We start from the raw sequence: 23795 nt of genomic DNA on the forward strand, positions 1-23795 counted from the left end.
TCCCTGGGCAGCACAAGGTTTGCGCTGCAAACACCCGGTTTACACTGGGAAGCAACCATCAGACAAGAAGCTCTCTTATTTCTATGCAGAGACAGGTAAAACAGAGAGAAATATGTACAAGCAGTCACGCTGAGAATACACAAGCCCTGCTGCCCACCTCCCCTTGCTTCCCCGTTGTGAAGGTGGAAATAGAGTCCCTGTGAGGTCTTGCGGTTGCTGGAAAGCTCAGACCTGTGAAGATGCTACAAAATCCTGAGCTTAGCCCAGATTTGGAAAGCTTTGGGAAGTGCTGCAGCGCGCATCATGTTCTGATTATTTACTTCTCCCAGCTAAGGAGAGACCTACTTCACACACCACCTCCTGGAGAGGTGGAAAAATCAGGCATGTAAAGTAAGAAGGAAATAGAAATCGACTTGATAGCTCCATCCCCTTCCTAATGGGTAATGCTTACCTAATTATGCCCGCTTGCTGTTTCCTTTTCCTGCTTTCTTTGAGGTATTATGCAGAAAGAAAATTGTCCTAGAAGTTGTTGCTTTCATTCAGAGGCATCCCTTTGAGATGCCTGCTTTGCTAAGGCACACAAGGGCAGCAATTCCATTCTAAAGAAGATAAAACCCCTCCTGAATGGCTCTGACAGGCACTGGTTTTAGCATCCAGCTCCTGCTGCACATGGCTCACCTCTCTTGCCTCCCTTCTCCATCCCTCATCCAAGCAGAGGGATGCAGCTCCAGGGATGCTCTATGCCTCCTGCCCTTGCTTGGCCAAGGTGAGCAGCTCCTGTTCTCTTGGAGCCACTGTGGCAGGCAAAGGCAGAGGCTGCAAAGATGCTCTAAGTCCAGGAGCCAAAATGACCCTGCCCTCAGCAGGCTTTAGGAGAGCAACCTGAGACATGAAGGTCTCACTGCTGGTGGGATCCAGGGGGACACCTTACACCAGTTCCAAATCCACACCTCTGCTTGGGTGACATCTCTACAAGCATCAGTGTCACAATCCTATACCCAAGCAGCTCTCTGCAGCTCAGGGTGGAGAAAAAAGGGTGGTAGAAGCTAAAAAATGACCCCTCCAGGCCCACATCAACATGAGTGACCCAACCAAAACACAACAAGCTTTCACTTGCCACAGCCAGCTTCCTTCCTTTAGTGCTATTCTTCATTGTACCAGGAGCAGGGGAGTGTTTGGGACATGCAAGAGCATCTCCACCCCAGCAGGATGCTCCCAGCCATCAACACCACAGAGACAGCCTGGATGTGACCCTGTGCTAACACTGCAGTGTGGGTTCCAGAGTTCCTAGCACAGTGAGGGGTGCCAGTCATCCCCATAGACCCCCAGAGTGGACCCCCCTCATCCACCCCTCCACCCCCAACCTGCACTTCCCAGGAAGGCCCCCTCCCCAGCCCTGCTTTTGCACCCCAGGTGTTTTTATCTCTTCCCCATAGGGAGCACAGCTTCCAGGAAGGAAAATACAAAGCCCAAAGGGACTGACTTTAAGCAATGAAAGAGGCTTTGCAAAGGGAAGCGTGAAACGCTTTCCTACTCAAGGGGATGCTTTAAAGAACCTCCTTTTGTTTTCTCAAAGGCTGGGACTGGGTGTTCCCAGTCCCAATAGGCCGGACTGGTGGAGATCATAAGGAACACAGGGAACTTCCAAGGGCTACGGGATGCAAACAACAGCAGAGATCTCCCCACGCCCAAGTCCCTCCATACGCAACATCTTGTGCTGGTCCAGCCATTCCTGCATCCCTCCTCACCTTGCAGGGTTTTGTACCCCAGGGGAGCATCTGCATCAGCTGCATGCAGAACCCAGCCCTGGACCTGCAGCAACTGCTCAGAGTGTGTGAAGAGGGGCTGAGCCTTACCCCTGCAGCTACACCCTGAAATTTCACCACTCAGTTGTTAATTCTGCATCAAGAAAAGCTGAATGGTTTTTCCTTTTCTTTTCTTTTTTTTTTTCCTTCATTTTTCTTCCTTTCTTTTTTTGTTTCCTCCCCACCAGGCATTTTCCAGGGAGTCCTTTAGAGCTAGGATGGGAAGAAAGAACTGCAGAGCTAATCTGTGCTGCAAGCAAAGCCAAGCCCTCCCCTGTCCCAGCCAGAGAGGGAAAGCAGCCCTGTTCCTCCTGGTCCTTCTGGACATTCCTCCATCCTCCCACCTCCTGGTCCCACTGATCCACCCCTCTGCAGCAGCTGCAGCATCCTCAGGGTTGACGGGGTGTGAAGGACAACAGGATGGAGGGAGTTTTCCTTGCAGAGCCACCTCTGCAGTGCTGCCAGCTTCAAGGGGAAACTGCAAACTGGGTGGCTGCAGGCAGGACACCCAAACATCTGGCTTTGCATCCCGCTTGCACTGCCCAGCTGTGCATCCCCCAAAACAATGGATACGTCCAGACTGCTGTATAAATGGTTTCCTCACAGGACCTCCTATAGCCTATAGAAGATGCCCTTTCTTACCCCTTGCACCCATTCACGGGCAGCAAGAGCCCCCCAGATCAGGCTTGGCACCCACAGCAGCTTGAAACCACGAGGTAGGACAGGCAGAGGGACGCCCTTAGCACTGCTTGGCATCTCTCAGTCTGCAGCCAGGGGCGGGGGAGCCTCCCTGCACAGCCTGGCTGGGTGCCTGGCTGCAGGGGGGCTCCAGGACTGGAGCACTGGAGGAGCATCCCTGCTCCCAGCGCGGAGGGATGGGTTTGCAGAGAGGAGGTGGGGGGGGGAACTTCAGCAAACAACAAGGAGCAGAGCATGCAAAGAGATAAGAGAAGGTATTTACCAGGCAATCACTACAAGGTCCTGTGAATATAGTATTTGTGATGGATGAACAGACATATTATTCCAGAACTTAATGCAAACCCTTTTGCACCAAATGGTGACATGCGATTACTAGTCGGGAAATAACTAAGCTCATTATAATGAAACGCTTCACTCCAATCCCCCTCCAAAGGATGGATCTGACGAAGGAAGGAACCTGTGACGGGAGCATACTGGGGGGATTTGTTTAACCAGATCAGCCCGCTGGGCCAGCGCAGCACGGCTGCTTGCCTCTAGCACGGCTAAAGCTTGGATTGACGGGAATCATAACCCACAGACTTGTGTGGACGAGGGGGGGCAGTACCCTACCCCCAGCATCGGGTTCTTTTTGGCAAGACCCTGAGTTTAAGAGATGAAAAGAAGCACCTTTCAATAATAAATAATAATGCTAACTATGTGTTTCTATAGCAACTCATCACCATAGCAGCTAAGCACAGGAGGAAAACTCAGAGCTCATCCTGCCGTCTTCAGGGTGAGGAGGCAATTGCCCTCCTGGAGGTAGCTTAGGTGGTGGCAGAGCAGGGATTTAAACCAAGTCGCCCTCCAAGCTGCCCCTGAGCACTGCCCTCCATAGAGAAGCTGTCTGGGATAGGGCTGGATGCTCTGGAGAGGTGGAGTGTGGGGCCCAAGGGGTGATGGGGGTGTGCAGCCTCAAAAGCACGGGACACCCAGGTCATTGCAACCCTCTAAATGAGTCCTGAGGCTCCAGGGTGGCTGGAACACCCCCAGCCTCCCCCCACCCCAACCCCATCCAGCCATTAGGGCACCACAAAGGGGAGAATATGAAGGGTGAGACACAACCAAAACAAGGAAACAGCCCAAATAAGCCATGCAAATACCCCACCACCTCCACATACAAACCTTAGGGGAGCAGCTTATAAAACTCCACATATTGCTTTGCTTTGCTTTGCTTTTAGCAAGAACCTTAAATTTGCACCAAAACCTTGAAGAAATAACAAGAGTTTCCCACAACAGCCCCCAAACTCGCTCTTTTAAAGCCAGGAGTCAAGCAGACACGGCCATCCTCGTTTGGGTGTGGGGTTTTATTTGTTTTCCCTCTAAATGGCCCATTAAGGAAAGATCCAAGCAAAAGCCTTTGATTAGCTCCACAACTGCTGCGGTTCTGTTCCCAACCCCTTTCCGCCCCCTTGCAGGGCTGTGGTCACAGCCTTTTGCTTCAGTGTAGAAGCCTCCTGCCCCTCACCACCTCTGAATGCCTCTTCCCAGCCAGCAGCAGAAGGTGACGCTGCCCAGGGATAGGACAGTGGCTGTTAGTGACCATGAGCCATGTACATGATGCTACTCCTCAGGCTGGTGAGTGAGCTCCCAAAGAGAACCCCTCCGGTTTTATGATCTTACTTGAGTCATTTGTGAAGGGCATTAGAGCAAAGCGACTATTAGATGATGACTAAAGCAACAGTCACCTCTACAAGACCACCCCCCCTTGCTAATTAGGGAAACAAGAAGCCAAGGGGCTTGCTCCTGGCCATTGGGCAAATCCAATTGTCCCTTTGGCATCCCAAAAGAAGTATAATAAAGCTGTGTTGCTCACCAAGCATTCGCATCAATAGGCAATTGTAACAGGATACACCTCCTTAGCCTCTAAATGGGTTTTCTTTCCAGCACTACATTATAGACAAATCCCCTGTCACAAAAAAAAACCAAATAAATCCCTTTTTACAATCAAATATGCTCTAACCAAGTTAAGCAGGGCCACATGCACGTTGCAGGGAATCTGCAGACCTTTTCCCAACTTCCCAGCAGGAATATCTTCCCTTTGGAGGGGGAAAAGGAATAAAAGGAATAAAAAGAAAGAACGTTTAAAAGAAGAAATGAAGTAGCAATTTCCCAGTTCAGCTGGGGATCTATGTGTGGGCTCCTGATGGTGTTTCTGTTTCAAAGGGGCTGAGCTCTGGCTGCTGAAGCCGCGACTGACACAACGCCAGTGCTTGACTTATGAGCACTTCATCTCGGTGAGATACTGTTAATTTAAATCGTGCTGCAGTTGAGGACGAAGCCATCCGGGCTTTGATTTACTGCTAATTCATCGCTCCCATTCCTAGAACTCTTAAAACTCCAGTCACCAAACAGTTTAACACCCACAGTGAGGCTCATCATGAACGGGCATCAGGGCAAGTGGCAAGTGCAAGTTCCTGGCTTCAGAACTCTATCAGTAGTAACCATCTGTGCACAGTCAAGTCCAGCATCACTTCCCGATTTCAAAGGAAAGCAATACTGGGATTAAAAACCCCTCCACCGCCATCACCTTTCCTCCCCCGTGCAGTGTTTTATGCTCAAGGAGAAAGAACAAGTGAGTAGGGGTGGCTCAGTTTGCAAACATTTACATGCCTTCGGTGCAGCGTTGGCTGCGAAGGGTCACTAAGCACCAAGATTTATTCCTCCGGCCCTTGCATGAGCTCAGAGGAGGGGGAAGAGTGTGAGTATATATCATGCAAATGCCTGTAATGGAAACCTATCCCATATTATCTGCATTAGATTCACACATTCGTCCTGTCAGAAGGACAAGGCAAATTCAAGTGCCAGTCAGCTTCCATAGATTTATTGCCAATGGCTTGGTGGGAAAGCCCTGGCATCGCTCCTGTATGGATAACACAGCTGGAAGCACACTCAGAGATCAGGCATGGAAGCTGAGGGAGACGCTGACTTAAGGTCTCCCTTCTGGGTCACCAGTGCAAACCCAGCCATGCTCAGCAGCAGGTTTGGATTATTCCTATGCAAATCACAGCCTCTTGACTTGTGGGCCTGGATTTCTGCTTTTCAGCCTGCAGTGTTTAAAAAACACTGAAAATCCTTGTCAGCAGCCAAGCCTCAAGTGAAAGCAAGTCACAGGCTCTGCAAATGACCTTTCTCTACTGAAATCCCTCCTAAGTAAGGTCAAAGCCACCTGCTGATAGGCAGCATAGTGGGAAATCATAGACTGGTTGGTTTGGGTTGGAAGGGACCTTCTAAGGTCATCTAGTCCACCCCCCCTGCAATGAGCTGGGACATCTTCAACTGGTTTTCTCCATCAGGGAATGGAGTTTTCAACCCAGTCGCTACTCCCATTCAGCTCTTTAAACTCTCCTCCAGCCCTGAGAACTTGGTATCTTCTACAAACATTAGTGTTTGAAATACAAACGTCTGGGAACATTATACTTCAGTGAACAGTTGGCTTCTCCCGTGGCTCCAGGAATCACCCTTGAAGAGTGTGTCCCCAGACTGTATGGGCTAGAGGTGTCTAAAATGACTTAACCGTTGAGTTTCCAAACAAAAGGGTGTCTGGTGAAAGCCTTCAGAGCATCTCTAAGAGTTCAAGCAGAGCACATGCACCAATGAAGAATAAACACAGTTCCAGTGGGATGAGTCAAAATAAAACCAAAGAGGAATGCCAGAAAATCACCAGGCAGACTGTTGGTGTCACAACACATCTCAGGTTTGCAATGATTTCTCCATTCCCAAAGGTGATTAAAAGCATTAGTACCCAATTTTAAAGACACAGGGACCAAGGTTCAGGACAGCATAGCTGCTGTTCAGCCAATGCATGAAGCCAAGATGAGGTTTGCCCATTTTAAAGCACCCATCTGTCATTTGAACGGGGGAAAAAAACTATCTTGAAGGTGTCCTAGCCCTGCTCTTGGCTGTTGAATATCAAGACTCAAGGGCAGGGGACCACTCACTGCTCTCATCTTCAAGTACCACTTGGGGTTCAGTTCGTATTTCATGGCAGTGAGTGAGGATTCCCATCGCTAAGTGCAGACTGAACCTTTTGCCTCTCCGTGCCTCAGTTTCCCACTCAGCACCAGGGGAATGAGAATACTTTACTTGTTTAAAACACTTCAGATTCGGAATGAAAACCATCTGGGGAGCCCTATGTATTTCTTTATGTATTTGTTTGTTTGTTTCCTGCTCCTCGAGAGCTCAAGCCTAAAGGATGCAATAGAACTGGATGAGCTTAAAGTCTTTTCCAACCCTAACTGTTCTATGAGTCTATGAAGACAGTCATGCAGGGAAGCACACTCATCACTGATACCCTGCAGTTGCCCACAGACTCTGTGCAGACAGGAAGTCTCGTTGCCTTGGGCACCTGGAGCAGTTGGTGTCCATTAACTGAGTCTTGCAAGCAAGAAAGAAGGAGTAAGAAAGAGCTCTCTGAAGCCTTTTGTCACACTGGCAGGGACCAGAAAGGGCTTTTTATTTGAGCAGTAAGCAGTTTGAGGGCTTTATAATGGGAAACAGCCATAATCTAAAATGTATCCCTAACTGGGGAGGGGGATTCACGGGCAGGACATGAGAGTTTTGAGTATCAGCAGTGCATCTGTTGCATTTCAGTCTCAGCTGTACGGGATCTCACTTTGAAGGGGTACAGTGAATGATAAATCACGAAGATCCAAATGCCTCCCAGGACAGCATGCCAATTTGCTCAAAAACACCTGTAGGCAACGGCAAGCTGCAAACTTTGGCATCACTAACTCCAAAAGCCCTACCTCTATCCACCTCCTGGCATAGGATGCCAACGCAGTGCACAAACCTACTATGGAAACATCGTTATCAGGTTTTAAGGAAGCTTTTCAGTGCCCCCTTCCAAAGAAGAAATGAATTCCTACACCGCATAACCCTCAGCACGCTGGAGCATCGTAAGACCTCGCAAAGCTTTTCACCCTGGGGCGTGTGAGCGCGCAAATCAAACCCCAGCACTGCGGGAAGGAGGCGGGTTTTATTGCAACAGCTCAACACCGAGGAAACTGGGAGGCAGAGACAAAGCAATTCAGGGAAAAGAAAAAGATGCAACACAAAAGCGGCTCCAGCATCCTCCTCACCCTGCGAAAGTAGAGGAGTCTACATGAAACCAGCTCTAGCAACCCACTGCCCCCCGGGATCTGCCTGCCGAAGATGGTTTCTGTCTTCCCAGTGGAAGAGATCACGCCTGTACTGAGCCTTTTGCTTTGCCACATCTACAGGCTGTGTAGCATTAGGCTGGCTGAGGGTGCAGGGAGGGATGCTGGCAGGTGAATGCATGAGGAAAGGCTCGAGTATTTCCTTTCCCCATGGAGAAGTTCAGCATCTCTCCTAGGATTTGCAATAGCACTCATCCCTCCGCTAGCCAGGTGCCGGCTTGCACGCTGAACAGATTCAACACCAGTCTTCGGCGCCTACAAGGCAGTTACAATCATCAAGCAAAGCTTCCCAACAGCACTGTGATTGATCATCAAGCTTGTACTTTAAAACACCCGTCTCGGACATAAACAGCACTTAGATGATGCGGCTGTCATTTATTCCGCATCTTGATACCGCCGAGCACCGCGCATTTAAGATGGGACGGAAAGGAAAAGCCTTGAACTCGTCCTTTCGGAAAGGAGATACCCCCATGAAGGATGGGGCTGGGCAGAAGAGGGAAGAAAATCCCAGGCTTTCACGCCGGGGCTGGGGTTGCATGTTTAAACCTGGCTGCACACGGAAAGCAGACACACACATCTGTTGCACGGCTTGAAGCCCGGCTCTAGTGAAGGATCCCCTGCACAAACAAACAAACACACGCTTCCCGAGGCAGTTAAACCACAAACAAAACGCTGCTCCCATCCCCTAAACCTTAAAGCAGCGGCTGAGCCAAGGGGAGGAAGCACCTAATCGCACCCTGGGAGGCACACGCTGTAATTAAAATCACAGAGACGCCAAAGAAAAGCAGCCCCATGCTCCAGTGGTCCTGCCCGCTCACGGATTTAACCGGCTTCTATAAACAAGCCCCGGGTGAAACAGAGGACAGATAAAAGAGAATAAGTTAGCGCGCTTTATGCCTCCCAAAATGCTTGTTCAGGACTCAGTTTAAGTCCCTAGAAGGCTGCGAGTGGTTGCATCGGCTGTCAAAATCCCTTTTGATTCATTGTTCCCTGGAATAACAGCATCCCCCGGCAGTCTCACGGGTCCCGGTCCAAACCTTCCCGCTCTGCACCGCTCATCCCCTTTGCTTTCCCCAGACCTTGCATCCGAGGCATCGCATCCCGGTGGCGGAGGGAAGCCGTGGAAAATCAGGTGCGTTTTCCAGCGAGCTTTTTGGCACGGTTGCCCGGCTGGAAAGCAAAGCGGAGCAGACGCGGGGTGGAAGTTTTATAGGAGAGGAACGCAGTCACAAGCTTTCCACCTGGTCCTTTCCATGGAGGCGAGTCCCTGCAGGTCCTACACCCAAATCCAGCCCTGCAAACGCTGCATCCCTTCCCCAGCACTAGGAGCAGATGGGGCCCCAAGAGAAGGGTTTCCTCTGGGCTGGGGATGTAGCAGCCACATGCAGCCGCTACAAACCCAAACATCACTTAGCCCTGCTGGGGCTGAGCAAGTGGGTTTGTTTATCTGGGAGGAACTCATCTGCTGCCGGAGTATCATATTTCCACCAAAACCATGTGCCGGCTCGGTGTTTAGATCACTTCTCCCTGTCTACATAATTTAAGGGCATATGTCTGATAAACGAAGAGCATCAATAACGCAGGTTTCGGTTGCAGCACACATACGCGCGGAAGGAGGGAGGTTTCTCAGCCCGCAACCGGGATTTGGGCAGTTAAACTCTCCAGCACCTCGCAGGAAGGGAAACGACGGGGGTCTCCCTTCCCTTCTAGGTGTTCCCCGCGCGGGGTGGCCCCTATACCCACCCATCGGTCAACCGGGGAGGTGTTGATCCTCCCCGGGAAAAGGGCTCTGATTCCAGCCCCGACCAGCCGCAGCCTCACCGGGAGCAAGGAAAAGTTTCCAAATGCCTCCAGCCCCTCATCCAAGGAAGGCTCTGGAGCACCGAGAAGGGTAAAAATCCCTCCCGAAGGGAGGAAAATCCGCAGCCGGAGGTGAGGTGAGGAGGGACAGGCTGCGACGCCGGAGCCGCTACCTCCGGGAGGAAAAGTTGAGCCTTGTGCATAGGGAAAAAGCCATCGGGGACTCCGGGGAGGGGAGGGGGGGAGGGTGGGGGGTGAGGACACCGCGTCCCCTCCGCCCTGGGGATGTGGAGGAAGGGGGGTCCCTGCTGCGAACCCCACCAGCATCCTCCAAAGCCGGCCCTAGAGGGGCCGTGCCCGCTGCCCGCGGGGGGTCCCCGCTTCCAGCCACGACCCCCCTTCCACACACCCCTGGAAGGGGAGGAAGCAGCGTTTGGGGGTGTCCCAGGGCCCCCCCTCCACTCCCGCCAGGTGAGGAGGGCAGGTACCGCTGCAGCCCCGCCGGCCCTCCCGGGGCATCCTCCGGAGCATCCTCCGGGGCATCCTCCGGAGCACCCTCCCTCCAGCCCCGCTGCCCGTGCGGGGCAGGGGTCCTTACCTGCGAACGTTCCTCGCTTGCTTTGGGTGGGTTTCGGTCTATATAAATATATATATATATATATAAAATTCTTTTTCCTCTCCTCTCCTTTCCCCCCACTTCAGTCTTCAGAGCAGGCGCCGCATTGACACTGCAGATGGTCTCTGTGCGTGTGTGTGTGTGTGTGTGTGTGTATGTGTGTGTATGTCTCTCTCCAATCCCAAATACTCCACGGAGGCGGAACACGGAGCCCCTCTCCCTGCACTGGGCAAACCGTGTCTGGCTCGCCCAGAGCCCGGGGAGGAGGAAAGGGGGGGGGGGGGGGGGGGTTTAAGGGTGGGGGGAAAAGAAACGCAGCTCCAGTTTTCACTCCCCCCCCCCCCCCCCCCAAATCACCCCTTCCCTCCCTCCCTCCCCCAGCCCTTCCCCCCCTCCCTGGCTCTAAATCAGCAAGGAGGGAGGGGGGAGGCCAGCAGGCGGGGTGCAAGCAGGGGATGCGCTACGCGGCTATGCCCGGCTCCGCGCCGCTGCCCGCCCGCCCGCCCGCCGCGGAGGGCTCGCACTGCGGCTGTCTCGCCAGCCTCTTCCTCCCCAGCCCTCCTCGCCAATGGTGGCTGCGGGAGAGGGCTTGGACACCCAGGCTCCTTTTGCAAACACAAGGCACGAGAAGACGCACACACCCCTCTTCCAAATAGGAAGCAATAGGAAAAGCCGGGGAGGTGTGGAAGTGCGCTGGGAATGCGAGCTCAGCACGGCAGGGGGGATAGCAATAATAATAATAATATCAACAATAATAACATCAATAATAATAATATCATCAATAATAATATAAAAATCCCTTTCTGTCCTTTTTCTCTGCCTTTCCTTTATTTCCCCCTTTTTTTTTTGCAGAGAGTGGCCAGTTGCTCCTCCTTTTGCCAGCCCACCCACCTCTGGGAGAGGGGAGAAGGAAGAGGGGCGCAGTTTGTCTTTGGAGGGGGTCACCCGAGCAGCTTTTGGCAGCCCTAAAGTTTGTAGGGGATGGGGATGGGGATAGGGATGAGGATGGGGACCGGAGAGGGGACGCCGCTCTCCCACGGCTGCAACTCCCGCTGCCTTGATTTCTCCTTCGGGTGCCTTCCCTCGCTGCTACTCACTACTGACACCTAGGATGTGATTGGGCTAATTGGGAAATGTCTCTGCCCCCCCAAGAAAAGGAGGAAAAAAAAAAGGGAAAAAATACATAATCACGGAATCCAATCTTGCTGCTGCCTCCAAAAAGCCCTCCTGCATCACAGCTCTGGTTGACATCTGCCTCCCTCTTCCCTCTCCGGCGTGTGCCCCTCTGCTCTCCTCCAGAGAGGACCAAATGAGGAGGGGAGCCCATCAGAGCCAGTGCAGGGAGGCTCGGGGGAAGATCAATCTCTCAGCTTGGGTGAGCAGTAATCCTACAGAGCGGCTGCAAGCTGCTCTGCTCTCCGGGTCTTCATTTAATTCCTGGCAGCCAGAGGAATAATAGTGTTTTGTAAAAGCTATTAGTGCTCACTGCCTGGGTTCCGTGTCCAGCGGGCTGTGGTCTGCAGAGTTCCCCCCATGCAGAGACCTGACATCCTCTCTGCAGGTAATACCAGGGCTCTCCTGGAGCCCAAAGTAGAGCAGGCAGCAGATGGCTGGGAGGAAAGAGATTCTCTCAGGGTGTTGATAGCAGCACGTAGCAACAGGGCTTCCTCGTGGTGGAAGACTGGGGAGCCCTGATGGGCATCTTGCAAAGGCCTATGGAAATGAAAGGGAAGCAAAGGAGAAACCACCTCTGCTTCCAGGGATGTTGGCTCACATCAAGGCAGGGAGGGGAAAACCCTCAGGGTGATCCTGCAGCTTACCTTTACCCCGTACGCAAGATGAATGCATCCAGCAGGGATGGTGAAGGTGTCCCACCACTAATGGAGAGCAATAGCCGTAGTGAGAAGCAGGGATTGCCTCTCAGGAGGTACGTTGTACAGCACCAAGCACAGCAGGACTCCCCTTCCTCCCTCCCTCCCAACCCCAGCCTCTCCCATTCATAGGAAACCAGGCTTAATCCAAGCTTTGTATTTCTAATCATCCTCAATTTATGCCACCAAACACGGGGGTCTATTTGCATCCTCCGAGATACTTGGTTTTAACAATATCATATTTAACAATATCATGCATTTTCCCTTAAACTAAGTTTTATCTCCCCGACACGTGCCTATGCACGCGCGTGCATCTTGCCTGAGCTCTGCTTTACATTTCCTGATGGATGGACGGGGATTCAGATCCCCCCTCTTTTCTTTTCTTAAGGTGGTGCATAAAATGTATTTATTCTTCTTTATCTCCCGCCTCTTGCGAGGAGTCATTTGTTTTCATTCAGAGAAATGAATACTTTGTGAAGCCTGAAGAGTAATAACACAGCAAAATGACAACGGAAGAGCGAGGCGGAAATCTGAGAGATACAATGGCAGGTTAGTAACCTCTGAAGATCACTGCTGTTGTGAGCAGGACAGTATTATTTAATGTCCAGCCTGGTTTGCAGTTCCATTTAATAAAACATATGAAAATCTCTGGGAAATTTGGTCTTGCATTTAAAACCAGGCTGTTCTGCTGAAAAGGGATAATCTGGGTACGCCGAGATTACTTCCCACTATCTGGCGAGGAGGAAGAAATTAATACAGATTCCTTCTAATTAATACAGATTCCTTCTAATTAATACAGATTCCTTCTGCTTCTTAAGACAATGGCATGAGTCAATATATCCATGTGCTGTTGGGTTCATAAAGGGGTGAATGACAAATGAGACTTTATTTATAGGCCTTTTCATGAACCAGGCAGAGCGGGCGGGAAGGGGTTAGGGCTGGAAAACCCAAATGACCTCCCCTGGCCTGTGAACAGCAGCAGTAAAAGAGCCCGAGGACAAGGAGGGTTCAGGCTCACCCTGTTGTCATCAAGAAGATATTTTGTCCCCATCCACAGTGACAGCAGAGATCATGGGTCCCTCTGGAGAGGTGCTGGGTACCCCAACTGCCCTGCTCCAGGGGAACAACTCACCAGGTCTCAGCCCCAAACAGCACCAAAGCTGCTATCAGCATCATCTGGGGAGAGATAAAACCATGTTATCTCCATTCAAAAGACCTCCTGTCCCTGATTTCCCCCCATGCTGTCCCAAAACACCTGTTTGGTCCCCATTGCTTGTGAAGTCCTGGATGCCGACAGCATCACTGTGACAAGCAGGACAGCAGCAAACAGCACACATAGCCTTTCATTTCATGCCTTGCTACCCGAGCCACACGCAGGGATCACTTCCAACAACACCCAAAGAGCAGAAAACACCTTTTTTTTCTTCAGAGGATGTGCCTCCGTGCGCTTTAATTTCAGTAACAAAGCAAGGAGCCCATTAAAAGTCAAAAACATAAAGAAAAGAGAAAGAGAAGGAGGAACTGAAGAAGTTTTGGTAGTTTGGGGTGGTTTTAATCATTATTTCCCCCCACCATTTTACCAGTTTGTTAAACCAACGTGGGATTTAAGTTGCTAAAAGCCAGAGCTGCTGCTTACACAGCTCCAGCAGCTAAAAACCTACATTGCAGCGCCACCTGCAGCGACCGCGCTTGGTGGCAGCTCTGGAAATGCCTAAAACTGGGTGAAATCCTCCCAAAAAAGCCCTGGGGAGAGGGCTGTTCGCTTATGAGCTTGTTTCTCCGGGTCTCTGCTTCACCCCTTTCTGCCCTTTAGTCGTTTAGGTGTTGAAGGGTTACCCAACTTGCCCCGCTTTGCTGACACCCGAAAGGAAATCATCTTCTCCTGGGTAGCTGTCATCATCCCTGCTGCTGACAAAGGAGGTCTTCATCATGCTTTGGGTAGGGGGGAATCCATTGCAAGCTGTTGCAAGCGTGTCCACAGCTCTGTGTTGTTACTCCTGACACCTCGGAGATGGGTGGGATGAGCTTTGCCCCAAAGGGCAGGTTTTGGTCTGAGTGTTGGCTGGCAGGGTTGTCGCACTATCAGCTTTTTTGGCAGTTTTAGCACCTTCAGGAAGGGTCATGTTGATAGAAAATGAGATGAAAGTGCTATAAAAACCTGCAAAGGAAGAAGATGTTTGCAGGGAAGAGTGGGATTGTGCCACTTGGTCACCAGCCACTGCCTTCCCCTATGGTCAGAATCTCTTTGAAACCAGTTTCTAATGATAGGTGGGAGAAAAAGCCCTCAGGTGGATCCATCCAAGACATCCTTCACTTGTGCTTTGTTTTCGGAGTCTCAGGGGTTGCACATTGGTGTGTTTAAGAAACCAGAGGTGTCCTGGCATGGAGCAGAGCTGTGGAAGGGACACTTTCTCCTCTGCCACTCATTTGCTGTGCAGCTTCTGGCAGCCCCCTTCACTACCCTGCCAGTCCACACAGTGTACTTTTGGGGGCAGATTCATTAGTAGGACGTTGAATAATACATCAGTTATCTAATGTGTCCCCCTTCTCTTAGCCCTTTAGCAGCTATGATGCAGTGTCAGCCAGAGGTGAGGCTTGACTTCATTTCTTTAACACTTGTTTGGATGTTCTTTACGTTGTCCCAGGGAATAAACCCAGCAACCAGCAGGAGCCACACACCTGAAGGGTCTGACTGTCCCTCCCTTGGCTTTATCACCAGGGTTCCTTCCCATCAGTATATATTTCAGATCATGCTAACATTGTTCATACCCTAAATCACCAGCTCCAGTTGAGTTGCAGGAAGCTTTCCAGAATTATTCAGCTCAAAGTTCCCCTTTTTATTATGATTTCAACTCCTTGTCTCCCTTCCCATTCCATCTCCTCTATCCCCCTGCTCCAATTCATCCTTCCCCATCTCCACTTCGAAGCAAGGTGCCACTGCCAGGTAGATCCTGCCCTTCCAAGCAGACCCAGGGATGAGAGAGATGCTCATTACCCATCCCCTGTCTACCCAGAGGGGATTTATGATGTACTCAGTCCGACAGCATCATCTGCACATCTTCCCAACCCATCCGCCCTGTCCCGGCCTTCTCCCCTCCCCTCCATTCACCCCCTGCCCTCTCCCTTGAAACTCCCCAGTGAGCAATTTTTCTCCTTCTTCTTGCAAATATTTGCCAACCATTATCACCACTGGTCACACCCAGGCTGTCACTTGTCCAAACAAAACAGAAGGGGGACGGTCACGGAAGAGGGGCAGATGGACAGAGGCAGGGTGAAATGAGAGCCAGGGGAGCAGTCAGGCCATAATGATAAGGAGAATATAAAACACACGTTGGGGCTGTCGAATTAAATGAGGGGACGACTGAGAGGGGCTACTTCAAACTATGGGAGATGAGTGAAAGGGAATAATATTGGAAGCAGGCAGGTGGAGTGATAAGATACAAGCAGAGAAAGTGGGACAAATCCATTGCTTTCCCATTCTGGAGGACAATGCAAATGGGAAGAGCAATCAATCCCTGCTTGGGATGGCTGGAGAGCACCAAGGGGAGATAAGGAGTGTGGAGGTTTTGGAGGTTGAAGGATGGGATGGAGAAATGGGTAGAGAGGCAGAGAAAAGCAGATCAGGGACATGCAGGAAGAGCTGGAGACTGTCTGGAAGGAGGGAGCTGGATGCTGGCACTGGAGGCACGCAGTATTGAAAGGGTTGGCTGGATTCAGCTAAGGAGAAGCAGTGCTCAAATCAGAAGAAATCCAAAGGAAAATAGGAGAGCCTAAAGAGGGAAAGGGCTTAATCCAGAGATTAAGGCTTTGCTTTGGGATTTGAGAGCCTGGGTCAGGCTTGCTGCTCTGATGCAGCTCCTGGGTGATGCTCCAGTGGGTACCAAAGGTGCAGGAGAGAAGACAGGAGCCAGGCTGGACCTGCAGGGATTTTCCCAAGAAGACCCAGACCTTGCAATTGGTAATAAAATCTGGGAAGGTGTTTTGGGAAGTTTGCCACCCTCGGATAGCAGGAAATGCAAATGCAAAATATACTTTACAGCCTACCAAATCTCACAGCTAATTGTGGATGTGAATCACAGCTACTTCTGAAGAGGGGGTTTTTATAAAGCCTCTTTCCTGTGTGTCTTTAGTATTTTCTTCACCACATCTACTCAGCCACCTACTTCCACAAAACTTTCAGAAACAAGATCATCCCACTGCTTGTCAAATGTGGCTGAAACTGCCCCAGATCAGTGCTGGGCATGGGTAGGTAGCCATGGCAAAAGGTTTGCTTTGTTAGAGCCCCAAGCTAAAAGAACAAACAGAAAAAGAAGGAAACCAAGCCAAATATTTATGAGTATTTTTGTTGCAACTCATGATTTTTAAGCCAATCACATGGAAATAGGAAGCAGGGAGAAGGGGGAAGGCTAGCGCATATTTCTTAGCATGTGGGGTTGGCAGCACATGGAGTTACCCCACTTAGTAAACGTGGGAGACAAAGAGAGGGAGAAGCAGAAGCTCATCTCGGGATGTTGCGGGAACCCCAGTGAAGAATAGCTATTCTTATATGTCAGCTTCATCACCATGGTATCAGAAAGGAAGAGCAGAAGGAGGAACGACAGGAAAGGGGGGGAGTGGAATAGGGTGACTGAAGAAAGAGAAACAGGAAGGGAGAGGAAAAGCCTTTTCCCTGATGAACAGTATCACTTGTTAGATAGCCTGTACGTGGTCACTCTGGTCCCCTGGATTTACAGCACAATGATGCTGCTCAGCCCTTTATAAAGCACCCCTCAAAATGCTCACATATTCACAAGAGCAGGCATGTCTTATCTAATGTTGAAGTGGGGCTTATTCAACCAGCCTTTCCAAAACCTCACAAAATACATATATATATGCATGTACAGAAACAGGGCAGCTGCCTTCTCCACTGTGTTTATTGGTAGGACCTATAGAAAACAGCGTTGATTCCTATTCTGTGCTGGATGGATTCATCTGTGGTGAGGAAAGGATGCACTGGAGGGCAGCTTTGAAGAGCTGTGAGCCCTTTGCAGTGCTATAAACTGATGGTGCAACATCGCAAGAGTGCAAATTCTAACTTACTCTCTTCTAAAGCCAGTGTTTTACCTCCTTCCACCTCTGAGTGTATACAAACTGCCAAGCAGATCAGGACAGTGGTCTGTGGAGACTGAAATTCCACTGCCACTGAGGATGCTTGGAGCCACCCATACTCACATAAGCAAAGTATGGGACAAGAGGTTTCCCTTCTATAGAGGAACATCCTCATACTTTACGTGCTGTTCACATGGATGTTTCCATCACCAGGATTTATTTTCTGAATCATGCTAAGATCGCCACCTCTCTGCTTCCTTCATTTCCCAACTTTCCTATGGGAAGATCTCCTTCATTCAGGTACAGCACAAGGCGTCTGACTGATCTTTCTTGCACCCCTGATTGTTTCAGTTTCTTTCCACCGCTCTCCCAAACCACCACATGCTCCTTTTGGGAGTGCCTTCATCCCAAATTCCTGCCATGTTTTGGATCATCTGCAACACCTCCTTTTTTCCCATTTCTCTTTCCACTCAGACAAAGCTCTGCAGATGCAGTAGCTATGTTGTGAAGCTCCTCAGCACTTCAAGACAAGGCCTTTGCATAAAATGACCCAACATTATCTCTTTAAACCCAGGTCATTTTGTACATCTCCTGGCACCAATATCTCAGTTAGGGGCTTTGAATTAAATCACTCCATCTCTTTGAAGCCATTTGACTTCTCACCCAAACAACTTGGGAGCAGCATCCCTCCCCCATCTTTCTCCTCCTCCTAACACCCTTCGTGCAAATCCCCACTGAAGAAATAAAAGCTGGATACACATGTTGTAACCCTTTATTATCTAGGGAGCCCCACTCAAATGTACAGAGAGATAATGTTAATAGAGTGATGCATTTGGTCTGATCTGGAGCTGTCCCTGCAAGATAAATGCCGAGGCAAAGCAGACGCATTTAATCACAAATAAACCACCTCAACGTGTAGTGCCTGTTTCTTCTTTCCCCTCCTAAAGAAGCAAAGCTTGGTCTCGTCACAGTGTGTTATTTTGCCAGCATTATCTCTGTTATTCCTCAATAATTCCATTTACTGCGGGTGATGGGGAGGAGGGCTGAGATATAGAATCAAATTAATTAAAGTGACCCAACAAACTCTTGTTTGCATTGTGAGATTCAACATGGCAGCAGATCGAGCCCAGGACAAATTGCATTCAAATTAATTTAAGGAAAATAATTTGGGGCGTATCAGGTTTATTTAGGATCAATTTTAATAAGCTAAAATAAAGGCAAGGCAGTGGGTGATACCATCAGCCAGTCAAAAGCCACCTTTGATCGAGGTTTATACAGCTGAATGACAGTTACCTTCGAAGTCGTTATGAGGAAAGCTGCTTTTTGGTGTGGCTTGGACAATTAAAAGAGCATCTCAATTACAGCTGCTGGAAATATTAGCAATGAATAAATTATCCAGCAGGTTTGACCCTCCTTTCCTTCATAGAACTTCCAAATAATTAAATTCCTTGTCACACTTTGAGGCATTGGATTAAATTCACCTACAGTAGAGGATCACTGAAAGAGGTGAGCCCTGATTCATCCCTGTGACTGGTAAGCAGGGTTGCAAGCTCTGATAGACATGACATGAGGTTTTGGGGGAGTTTCAAAACAGGTTTCCATTTTGCAAGTGTTTTCCTAGCACGTCTCTGAGCCAGTGTTCATGCATGTTTGATGTGGTACATGCGCATCCTAGGACCAGATTCCTGGATATAGAAGTCCACCTGCACAGAGAGGATGCTTTGCATGTTTGGCCATCTCCCACCTGCATCCCTGAACATCAGACTCATGGCAGGCTAAATCAGCAGGAGAGGTTAAAGAGCCTTAGCTGGAAACAGCAAAGCCATGGGGAACCTCAGGTGTGTTCTTCATTGAATGTGGACCTATCCAGGGTGCTCTGCATCCATGCTCTGCTCCAGCCCAGGGTCATCTGTGCTTGCTGAGACTGGAAACACTTTGGTGCAGGAGCTCACTCCTTCATTGCAGCAGAGTGAATTCACTGACATCTTCTCCAGGGCAGCAGGTCTGGATCACGCAGGACTGCAGGCAGCATCACCAGCCCTGCAGATACCACAGCCCTGCCTTCATCCACCACAGGAGTCATAGACCGCACCAGGATAAAGCCACACAGCTGAAAATAGATGGGGCACTTATGGACACGGCTAGAAGTGAACTTGGCAGTGCTATGGCTGGACTTGATGAACTTAAATGTCTTTCCCAACCTATCCAGTTCTATGGGGGGTTGGAACTGGATGATCTTAAGGTCCTTTCCAACCCTAACTACTCTGTGATTCTATGAGTCTATGAGGCTATGAGTCTATGAGCTTCCCCCATGCTACACCAGGACAGCAAAAGAAGTATCATTTCCCAGAGGACCTAAGCCCTAATCCTCAGGGTTTTCCTGCCAGCACATTTATATTACCCTGATTTAAGTGTTTATATCCTGGGCTGCATCAAAAGGAGCGTGACCAACGGGTCAAGGGAGGTGATCCTGCCCCTCTACTCTGCTCTTGTGGGACCTCACCTGGAGCACTGTGTGCAGTTCTGGTGTCCTCAACATAAAAAGGACATGGAACTGTTGGAACAAGTCCAGAGGAGGCCACGAGGATGATCAGGGGACTGGAGCACCTCCTGTATGGAGACAGGCTGAGAAAGTTGGGGCTGTTCAGCCTGGAGAAGAGAAGCTGCGTGGAGACCTCATAGCAGCTTCCAGTATCTGAAGGGGGCCTATAGGGATGCTGGAAAGGGACTCTTCATTAGAGACTATAGTGATAGGACAAGGGGTAATGGGTTAAAACTGAAACAGGGGAAGTTTAGGTTGGATCTAAGGAGGAAATTCTTTCCTGTGAGAGTGGTGAGGCACTGGAATGGGTTGCCCAGGGAGGTTGTGAATGCTCCATCCCTGGCGGTGTTCAAGACCAGGTTGGACAGAGCCTTGGGTGAGATGGTTTAGTGTGGGGTGTCCCTGCCCATGGCAGGGGGGTTGGAACTGGGTGATCTTAAGGTCCTTTCCAACCCTAACTGTTCTATGATTCTATGATTCTAAGTGTTGCTTCCACTCCTTATTATCCTTTACCCAATAGGAGTTCAGCAGCTGGTGGCCAACATTTGGAGGTACCTCTTCAGCCAAACGAGTAGGTGATTGAGAACAGTACATGCCAGGACATAAGACATTGTAGAAATGTAAAGGTCTCTCAGTGATTTATGGCTCTTTAATCAAGGGCTTTTAACATTTAATTAAAAAGCTTATAGCAGTTGTCTTTATTTCTTTATCTATCTGTGGCTGGGGAATTAGACAACATGACACTTGATATATTCTGCACATCCTGGGATCACAGCCGCCTCTGGAGCAGAAGTAGGAAGGGTGGCCAACAGGAGAAATAAAATACTTTGTTTTCTTATGGTTTTAAGATCCTGCAGTAATTGAAGGTGATAAATTAACCTCCACTGTTTTCAGGTCGAAACAACATGAAAGACTCATCAGAGGATCACGCTAAAGATGCAACAGGCAGCATCTTGCAGAGAAAATGTACCAGAAGCAGAAAGAAGGGTCAGATGAAGATGGTGATTGCATCCAAGCCTATCCTACTCCCTATCCCTCCTGCAGCCCCTACTGATGGTCCCCTGGCAGGTAGGATAGGGTTTTCCAAGTCCGTGCTGTGGGTGGGAGGGTTTGGGTTTGGAATACCTACACGATATCCCTGCTGCAGATATCCCTCAGCCAGCACTCAGGGGCTGTCATGCCTTGGATAAAATGTCTGAATATTCTCCAAAAGGCTAAAAAAGGCTTTTTCTCAGCATCAAAGGAGGCTTTGAGGTGAGTAACTTAAATATAAACATCTCCAGCTATAAATGTGATGAATCCTACCTTGTGACTGATGTAGTAGAAGAAAAATGACCCCGTGAGCTTCTTGCTGGGCCACCTTGTTCACAGTTCCTGCTCAGTGAACATTTGTGATTGCTAAAGAGCAGGAAAGCACCAAAGGAAAGATGGAGAGGCTCCCCCCACACACCGGTGTCTCTGCTGCTGGGTTGTCAGTGATCTCAGGTCTCACACAGTCACAGGCTCAAAAGATACTTCTACCATTGCCAAAAACAGCCCAGGAAGAAATTGCATTATTTTTCCTGACAATTTGATTATATGCCTGAAATAGGCCAGGTTGGACGGGGCTTTGAACAACCTGCTCTAGTGGGAGGTGTCCTGTGGCAGGAGGGTTGGAACTGGATGATCTTAAGGCCCTTTCCAACCCAAACCATTCTATGGTTCTGTGATTCTATGAAATAAAACCAACTGCCAGTTTAATCTCATTCGTATGCTTGCATGGTGGAGATGGATCTGGGCATCAGGAGGGCTCAGTTTTGCCCTGATAGACCTTGAGATGGGAGCACAACTCTACTTCCACTACTTCTCTGTTCAAGTCTGGACTTCATTGTGGAGCTGTTTGCATCAAGGGCTGCCTTTCATTATGTATGTGGGTGCTACCTGGCATAAGAGAGCTGTGATCTTGGTTGTGGCCTCTGCAGCTTCTCTAGTACAAATAATAATTTCCATTCCATCTCTTCTTTTGTTTGCTCCTGATTTATATTAAACAGTTGGCGATTACTACATTTATAGGTGATTATTGCACTTATGCTGTGTTAGATCTAAATGTTTGTTTATCTTTATGTGGTCTCTGTGTATCTGTTTGCATGGCTTTTAACTTTATGATTGCAGAGTGCCTTAATTATAAAATCAATACATTTTTTAAACTTATGACTATTGCAGAGACAGAAACCCACACAATACCTGTGTCTGGATGCAACAATGATTCTTATCTTGAGCTTGTGGCAGTACGTGAACCTCAGCTACAGGAATGAGCAGTTTTGGTTTGTTTAGGGTATTTTTTGTGCTAGTAACAATTAATTCTTTGTTAGCTTGACTCATTCTCTGTTTCTCATCAAAGCCTTCCTCTTGCAAGCTGGTCTGAGGTGGATTCTCATCTCCCTGGAGGCTTGTCGTCTGCAGTCAAAGTAATGATCAGTGGAGGTCGTTCCCCAATGATGCCTGTTGAATCAAGGCTTGGAGAAGTGGGGTCAGTCCCCAGCCCTGCCACAGTCACACCTGCACCACAGAGAAGTGTTCAATGCATTATCTCCATTACAGCTGCATTGCCTCTTTCTTCAACAAGTCTTCTGGTGATGATGCACTGCCAATGGTTAATTCCAGACCTTAAGTAGCTCCAGGGTGACCATAGTAGGAAGCTTTTTCTCCAGGAATAGGACAAAGAGGTGGTTGGAAATGTTAGCACAGCTTTACCAAGAAACCCAATTGCTTTTTATGATGCTTTGACTGGTTCTGTGGACAAGGGGAGAGAAAGGCACATTGTTTTCCTTGCATTAGCAAGGTCTTTCATGGGCTTTCCTACAACCTCTCCATAGAGAAGCAGGGGAGATGTGGAAGGGATGGGTGAACTACCTGAAGGTGACTGAAAATCTGACTGAGCCTTTGGGCTCAATAGTTAAGATTGGTGGTTAGTTACATACAGCATTCCTTAGGGGTCAGTACTGTGACCATCAGTAGCCTGGACAACAGGATTGAATGTGACTGAGCGAAGCCTTGAACAACCTGACCTAAGTTCTGAGTTGTTCCTGCTTTTAAAAGGGATTAGACAAGAAACCTCCAGAGATCCTTTCCAACCTAAGTTTCTCTCAACCTCTTGGAAGACATGCAAGTTCAGAGAGAACCAGCTGCGGTCTTTCTGCACCAGGGCTCACTGTGCTGTAGGCACAGCTCCTGTATCTCCATCTCTTCCAGCTCATAAAGATGTCATTACCATCTTCCAGGCAAAGTGCAACCCCATAACCCTTGTCCTCCCAGCCTAGGCACTCCGTCAGACACTTACCCGTCCAATTGCCTGCTCATCCAGCCTGTAATGTTCTATCTTGTCCCCGAGCCATCACAAACATCTTGCATTTCTGCTGTTCTTAGTAAAGATTTCCACAGCCTTGCTTTCAAGCAGTGTAACAGCACAGTTGATTTCTGCTTTGCTGGAGGGAACCGAAGCACATCATCAAAGCACTCCCTGCAATGCCATACCTCAGATTATGCACTCAGGGAAAAGGAGCTTCTCTTTGCTTACGGTTCATGCAAGTGAAGAGGATGAAGATGTCCTCTCTTGGTCACCAAAGATGATTGTACTTACATGCTATCCTAAAGCAGCCTGCCAAAGGAGCCTAGGCATGGGTTTGTGTCATAGGCTAGTGCAGCAATATTGAAGGGGGAAGTAAGTTTGCGAGCAAAAATGTGGCAGGACACGTTCTGAATCCTCCCACAAGTTACGTGACTGCAGGAGGTAAAAGGCATTCCTGCATTACCCTGATGTATGAAGGAATTCGGTTGAACTGAGCATCAAAACCATCTCTCTGCCATTCTGTGGACAACGCACAACACCCAAAGCACAGGTTTGCTTGCTTTAGGCTCTGCTTTTATTGCTATTTCACCCCTGTTGTGCCTCAGTTTCCCCTATTGGGTTGTACTAATATGGGAGCATGTTACTAATATTCCTACTACTACCAAGAGTTCTGAAGCTCCTCCGGACACTTTAAACCTGTGAACTGATAAATCCACCAGGCCATGCCCACTGCCTGGCACTTGCTGCTGCAAAACCTTTCTTTTCTGCTCTTCCTTTGCCTTACATGCAATTAGGATCCATGCTCACAAGGAGCAGAAGCATCTGTAATTAAACCCAACCGCAGCACCAAG

The 23795-nt window shown here is 49.3% G+C and overlaps 1 protein-coding gene and 1 long non-coding RNA gene across 4 annotated transcripts in view; one reads left to right on the top strand and one right to left on the bottom strand.

Moving 5' to 3' along the window:
• The window catches only part of PLXNA4 (plexin A4), a 467834-nt gene extending 457450 nt beyond the window's left edge, over positions 1-10384 (bottom strand). The window contains exon 1 of one of the 3 annotated variants that reach the window (XM_062634250.1): positions 10098-10383. The gene's annotated coding sequence lies outside the window, so the exon portion shown is untranslated. Of the gene's footprint in view, positions 1-8778; positions 9059-10097 lie in introns of those variants that run through there. The other 2 variants (XM_062634251.1, XM_062634252.1) reach the window with 2 other exon arrangements.
• Positions 1-23795, top strand: part of LOC134171747 (uncharacterized) — a 369803-nt gene that overhangs the window by 121025 nt on the left and 224983 nt on the right. The gene's annotated exons all lie outside the window — the stretch shown is intronic.

This window comes from Pezoporus occidentalis, unplaced genomic scaffold (assembly GCF_034315485.1).
Source record: "Pezoporus occidentalis ecotype Australia unplaced genomic scaffold, CSIRO_AGI_Poc_V1 ctg42, whole genome shotgun sequence".
Classification (NCBI taxonomy): domain Eukaryota; kingdom Metazoa; phylum Chordata; class Aves; order Psittaciformes; family Psittacidae; genus Pezoporus; species Pezoporus occidentalis.